The sequence below is a fragment of the Oratosquilla oratoria genome, chromosome 11 (assembly GCF_046742065.1).
Source record: "Oratosquilla oratoria isolate Oo_2021 chromosome 11, ASM4674206v1, whole genome shotgun sequence".
Classification (NCBI taxonomy): Eukaryota; Metazoa; Arthropoda; class Malacostraca; order Stomatopoda; family Squillidae; genus Oratosquilla; species Oratosquilla oratoria.
This window is the reverse complement of record NC_134787.1, coordinates 64,479,216-64,486,715: the sequence shown is the minus strand read 5'-3', so window position 1 is coordinate 64,486,715 and position 7,500 is coordinate 64,479,216.

Below are 7,500 nucleotides of genomic sequence, written 5' to 3'. Positions count from 1 at the left end.
TCGGCTCTGAAATTGAATTTAGCTGTACAACCTACCACTCTATGATTACTACCTATTCAAACTTTATTTATGACCGTAACATTATTAACGCTTTTGCTCTCATCTCCTAATAGTCTATTTCGTTCTTTGTTGTTCCATTTGGACTTCTCCACGTCCATTTATGACCTACACGCTTTTGGAAGAGTGTTCATTATCCTCATGTTATAGTTCTCTGCAAAATTGACTAACATCTCGCCTCTGTCATTTCTTTCACCTACTCCAAACTTCCCTATGCACGACTCATCTCCATTTTCTTCCCCACTTTAGTATTAAAGTCGCCCTTTACCAACGTGTAATTACTGTTTTTTTATCTATTACCTGAATCAAGTAATCATAGAAGGACTGAATTTCATCGTCTGAATTTTGTGAAGTTGGTGCATAAACTTGAACTATTTTTAGAGTGTATCTTTTACACAGCCGAATCTTGTCTACGGTAATGTATCTCCTGATTTGAAAACACACACACACACACACACACACACACACACACACACACACATACACACACACAAACACACCCACAGTATGGTACTTACTGTGCTGTTTTCCACCAGGCGATTCCGTTCATTTCGATGAAACCCTTCCATAGTTGAGAGGAGCCCTTTCACTTCTATTTCGTTTGTCACCAGGTGATTCTACTTTAAAAAATATAATTTCTTTAATCGGGAAGAGATTGAACTAATTGTAAACAAAGCTATTTTGCATGAAATACTCCCTGAAATCGACAGATGAATTTGTCGACATTCTACGTAGTAATCAACCCCAAGGAATAATGGCTTCTCTCGACGTGGAATCGTTATTCTCACATGTCCCAATTCTTCCCACAATTGAAATAATCCTCATTAATGTGTACCGTTACCCTGAAATACCTCCACCCAAGATCCCGAAAAACACAATGAAGTATCTGCTTCTTGCCTGCACGACAGAATATCCATTTAGAAGCCCCACAGGCCAACTGTACCTGTAAGTGGAGAGTGTCGACATGGATTCACCCATAGGGTATAATTTTGTTGACTTCTACATGTGCAATCTAGAGAACACAGTATCACAAGGCCCTGACTTAAAACCCTTCACCTATTATAGATATGTCAATGACATTTTCGTTGAATTAAGGAGTGAGTCCCACCTGAGAAACTTAAAGTTAACCATGGAATCCCCTTCCGTATTACATATCACCTACGAATTCAATATACACAACAAGATCCCTTTCGGAGAGAGGCCAAACGTTAAATATATTGGATCCCATACTCTGCGTTTGGCCTCTCTCCTACAGTGCTGTTGCAGTCATTGCTGCTTTTACTCAAGATCCCTTTCCTCGACATCCTCATCCACTCTCAAGACTACACATACAAGACCACTGTTTACAGAAAGAAGACTGACACTGGAAGATGCCTGAATGCCGCAAATGAGTGCCCCCAATTTAGTGTCTTCCGGACATACCTTCGACGCGCATACAGGAATTACTCCTCTTGGGAATTTTCAAATTTGAAATATAGAGCGTGAATCAGTTCCTCATTAATAACGGCATTTCCAACTCCATCATTGACAAGAAGACGAGACTTTTCTTCACCCGCAAAATAACACAACACGAATAAAACAACACAGCCTCCGTACATGCAATTTATTACAAAAATCAAATGACACTGGCAGACAAAACAGACGAACATATTGTGAAAGGAATAATTGTACGTAACATTACATAACCAACTCACACGACAAACTGGCTCTTATCATATACTACAAATATGCAAACTTTTCCAGCCTTATCATGAGAATCAACTTGACTAAAGACAACAATCTCCACAGACTAATGTGGTGTACCAGTTCACTTGCCCAGAAGAAGGTTGTAAACTTCTTCCTAATGCCTAGTACATTGGTGTTACCACTACCTCTGTGAGGACAAACTCACAATGCATGGCCGTGAATATAGCATATGCAAACACATGACACAAGCACACAATAAAAGTCCTATCAGGCAAGTTCTTATGTTCTTATGTTCTTATCTAGTTAACAGCCCAAAAACACTTAAATATTGCAACAATCACAAGAAACTACATATTTTAGAAATACACCCCAATACACCCAATTATCAGTAAACAGACTGACACAGTTACTTCTTTACAACAGAACAGCCCTACCTTTCTTATGGTTTCTATCCTGATGAAAGCGTTCAAATTCCACAATATTAAACTCAGCTTTAAACTCTCTACCATTTAACCATGTCTCGGTTATTCCTATCATATCGAGATTTTCGCTTTTGACATACTCTTGTATTTCTTGGAATTTGTTGCTAATACTGCGAGCATTTAAGTACACACACACACATACACACACACGCACGTACGCACACACACACACATATATCTATATATATATATATATATATATATATATATATATATATATATATATATATATATATATCGGGCGGCAAAGTAGCATGAACCACTTTGCTAGGTGCAATAAAATGTTCGTAGAGTCGTTGTCTTTCCCTCAAATTCCAAGTCATCTATAACACCATGTAGCCGTATTATGAATACATATGTATTCCATAAATAAATAACGTACAGAATAACAATGAGACAGATCGTCATGAGCAGATCATCGCTAGATGTGTTAACAACAGGGGTTTCCACGGGCCACGTTAAAAGGCTCAAGTTAGAGTCGATACAGTATAGCCCCGTCTTATACGGGGCAGAGGTAAAGGCTGCCGCGTTAACTGAGCACGACCCGCCATATAAGACTCAGTTTTCTGTATGTATGTATGTATGTATGTATGTATGTATGTATGTATGTATGTATGTATGTATGTATGTATGTATGTATGTATGTATGTATGTATGTATGTATGTATGTATGTATGTATGTATGTATGTATGTATGTATCTATGTATGTATGTATGCATTTATGTAAGTATGTATGCATACGATACGCGGTGGACAAGGGTGTCGGCATCTACTAGCGAGAAACGAAATGTATGGATTAGGGTTCGAGTCCCGTCAGAGAATCAACACGTTACAACAGTAAGGGCATATGACGGTACCATATTTCCAAGGTCCTGTAAAGACATTCATAACTATCCACATCATTGGAAAGGTAAAGTCTTAAAAGATATACACACACACACACATATACTGTATATTTATGTATGTGTGTATGTATTATATATATACATATATATATATATATATATATATATATATATGTATGTATGTATGTATGTTTTTATATATATATATATATATATATATATATATATATATATGTATGTATGTATGTATGTAGAGTATATACATATACATAAATATATATATATATATATATATATATATATATATATATATACATATGAATAGAAAAGTAAAATACTAAGGCTTTATTAATTTATCTATTTATTTGTTTATTTATCTATCTTTTTTTTTTTTTGGGGGGGGGGGGGTTGGCTCTCGCCATCGAGAGGGACAGTATATTTGGGGGATTTTGTCAATGGGGCGGTGAAATTCAGTAGATCCGGAGGAATCATGTAGATCCGGTAGAGTCCAGTAGATCCGGTGGATTCTTGTAAATCCGGTGGTGTCCTGTAGATCCGTCGGAGTCATGTAGCTTCGGTGGAGTCCTGTAGCTCCGGTAGAATCCTGTAGATCCGGTGGGGTTCTGTAGAACCGGTGGAGTCATGTAGATCCGGTGTATTCCTGTAGATCAGGTGAAATACTGTAGATCCACTGGAGTCCTGTAGATTTGCTGAAGTCGCTTAGATCCAGTGGAGTCCTGCCAAAGGTGCCTCCGACTAGAGGCCGCTAAAGGCCGAAGGCTGAGCTCCGTATACATACATACATATATATATATATATATATATATATATATATATATATATATATATATATAATTATATGTATATATATATATATGTATATATATATATATATTAATGTATATATATATATATATATCAAACAATCAGGCCCGGACTTTGGGAAGCTTTGATCTCGGGTCCCTCTGAGTGTGAGTCCCAAACGTTACCATCTTGGCACTCATATCGTACAAAAGTTTCGAAACATGATATGTATATCATATTCAGGAATTTATGATATCTGAAATACGAATTCCTTCAACCAATTTTTGCCCATATCATAACCGAAGGCGTACGCCATAAGCGAAGAGAGCGTCCTGGTGGAAAGTAAATTAAGAGAAAGAGTACCAAACGGTACGGAAGGTGTTAATGGCGAATGGCTACAACCCTTTCCCTGAAGCGGGGAGGACAGGGGAAGGAATGAAATCGCCTGCAGGCAGCCAAAGTAAAAAGGAAAGTGTCGTCAGGTACAGGAGCGGAGGGAGTGATGGAGAACACCCTTCCTTGTATCCTTGGTTAGTTTAGGTTAAAGTAAGTTAATTCAAGTTAGGTCAGTTTAGGTTAGGTTAGGTTACGTTGCACTATGTCAAGTTAGGTTAGATTAGGTCAATCCTTTAAAGTTACTCAGCCTTTATCCAAAGAGACATAAAAATTCCCCTACCGCAGCTGAACAGAATTACCTGGCTTCAGTCTGAATAAACGGACTGAATTATCTGAATGTCAGCGCAGGTTGAGACAGCTAGTCCACACCCTTATCGGCAGCTGGAATGAACGAGGACCTTAAATCTGCTACAATTAATTCAGCTTACGAGGTTACGCACATGATGACCATCATCACAGTTACAAAGGAAGAAACGTTTACGTCAGCAGACGCTTTGATGTGACTAAGACCAGAATACTATAGCTATATTCAACAAATAGATCATGTCATATTTGTCCATGGATCATGGCAAAGACGTTCTAGTTCCCATTTAGTTTTGGGAATCCTTCTTTGGCGGATATTTTATGACCTTTTGTTGAAGGAATGCTAAAATGGGAAGATAATACGGAATATGCTTGTTTTGCATGAAGATTCACAATAACCGTGGAATGATGCCAAATCTAGCAGTGTTGGGATAATTTTGCAGACATGAATTTTCCTGTTATTCAAGAAATTCAAATTCCCGTCCACATTTGGCCAAACTTTAGGGCATTCCGGCTAATACCCAGAAATATTGACGCTTATTTTCGTTAATTTGAATTTATGTGTCTTGGCTGCAGGCAACGAAAATAACAGCAAGCACGAGAAAGAAAGAGGGGGGAAAGAGGAAAGAGGGGAAAAGAGAGGAAAATAGAGAGAGAGAAGAGAAGAGAGAAAAGAAGAGAGAGAGAAAAGAGAGGGAAATAAGAGGAGAGAGGGGGAAAAGAGAGGAAAAGAGAGATAGAGAAAAGGGAGAGAAAAGAGAGGGACGAGAGAGAGAGAGAGAGGGATGGAGCGGCGTATTTTGTGTATTACAGTACACTACTGAAATACGTTCGAGACAGTTGTACAACATTCAAAAACTATTGGAATTACTATTAGAGGACTCCGCAAATACCAATTACTGTGTATCGAACAACCATCAAATCCGCCCGCTAACTCGACACACGTCTCTTCACGCAGTCTGAATAACTTATTCACGGCAAGGTCATCCCGTTCCTAGCGTTCCCCTAGTGCTAGTCACCGTACCGCTCCAGCTGCTGTGACCTTTTTTTTTTTTTTTTTTTTTTTTTTTTTTTTAAGTCCGTGTGGGAGTTTTAGTCCGTGTGGGAGGGGCTGTGACCATTTGCAGATTTCTTGATTTCGGAAGGAAAGATGGTGTGCGTCATCCCCCTTCCGACTACATAGATTCTCCTTCTCATTCATATCCTCGTTCTCCTCCTCCTCTTCCTTTTCATTTTCCTTCTGTGCCTCCTCATCTTCCACATTCTCGTCCTCCTCCTCCTTCTCCTCCTCCTCCTTCCGCTGTCCCTACATCTTTTACTTTTCCTCCTCCTCCTATTACTAATTTTCCTCCTTCTTCTATTACTACTTTTCCTTCTTCTTCCACTGCCCCTACCTCTTTCACTCCTCCTCCTCTTTCTACTACTGTACTACTCTTCCTCCTTATCCTTTTCTTCCTCCGTCCTCATCCTCATCCTCTTTCTACTACTACCCTCCCTCCTCCGCATCCTCTTCCTCCTCCGCATCCTCTTCCTCCTCCACTTCCTCTTCCTAATCCGCATCTTCTTCCTCCTCCACTTCCTCTTTCTCCTCCGCATCCTCTTTCTCCTCTTCCTCTTCCTCCTTCTACTACCCCTATCTCTTTTACTCTCCCTACTTTTCCTCCTTCATCTACTTAGCAAGGATGGAACGCGGCACGCCCCAGCAAAGCACTTCCTTTCCCAGATTTAGTCGCGAATTCCAATACCCGGAAATTAATTCAAGCAAACAAATTAGTAAATATATCTATCCTCATTAGGTATACAGGCATATATTTGCAAAGTATTTGTGTATTTAAATTTATACATGAGAATGTAAAGAGAACACATGGATGTAAATGCATGTAGATTGTATTCATCTAAAAAAAAAAAAAAAATCAATGGCACATGGCAGGGGAGGAACGCGGCACACCCCGACGATTCAGTTCCTGTCCCAGTTTCAGCTACGGACAATATAAGCAATTTGTGCTCATTGTATCCCATGACAACCCCTGAAGACGGTCCCAGGAATTGGGCCGAAAAGTAAGGGAATAAACCTCCTTCGTCAAGTCTGATATTTACGTTTCTCCTGCGATCTGGATTCCAGACTGTAGGTCTTCACGCGTATGTATAAATGCATATACGTATGTATTATGTATCCACAATCAAGTAAAAGCAGGACCGCTGAACGCGCTTTATCGATGAGTAAGACCTCCTGGAATGCGAGTATCGAACTAGGGGCCACAAGTTCTCCATTATCTAAATCTGCAGAGGGCCAAGGAGACCCGTAACTTCATCTCTTAGATTGTTAGTCAGGAGTCCACTCTGCTCCAGACACTCAAGGTAATGAAAACGTAGCAACGATATGGCACAATATCGTGCATGGTCTAGAGACTTGTCGTGGAGGAAGAGACTAAGAATATCATAGTCTTCCCATAGCACTCGTTCAACTGCAAGATCCATGATTCATCCAATGAATGTAGATGAGGCCACAAATACTAGACGGACTGCAGGAAGTTATTGTTAGTTTTGGTATCATTTCAGCCAACATTTGGTGCAATGTATCTATATAACCAGCTGTAGACAACATTCGAATGAGTAACGAAATTTTACAAGACAACCTTTACCGTAATATCAGTTAGGTCTTACAGTTGCTTTGGGGTTAACTTCTTATCAGCACAGATATGGAAAAGATAGGTCCAAAGGGCATAGAAACACACAAGTATTCTACACTCACTCACTCAATTATCCGGCGCGATAGTGCCTGTTGAGATCCTTGGCCTATTACGATGCGGATCCACAAGAGATAACGCCAGCTCAACTACCATGTTCCTATATATAACATTCCAACCTCTCTGCTTGACCAAAGAGTAGCAGGGCATATGCACAGTATGTATAGGAGTGGAAAAAT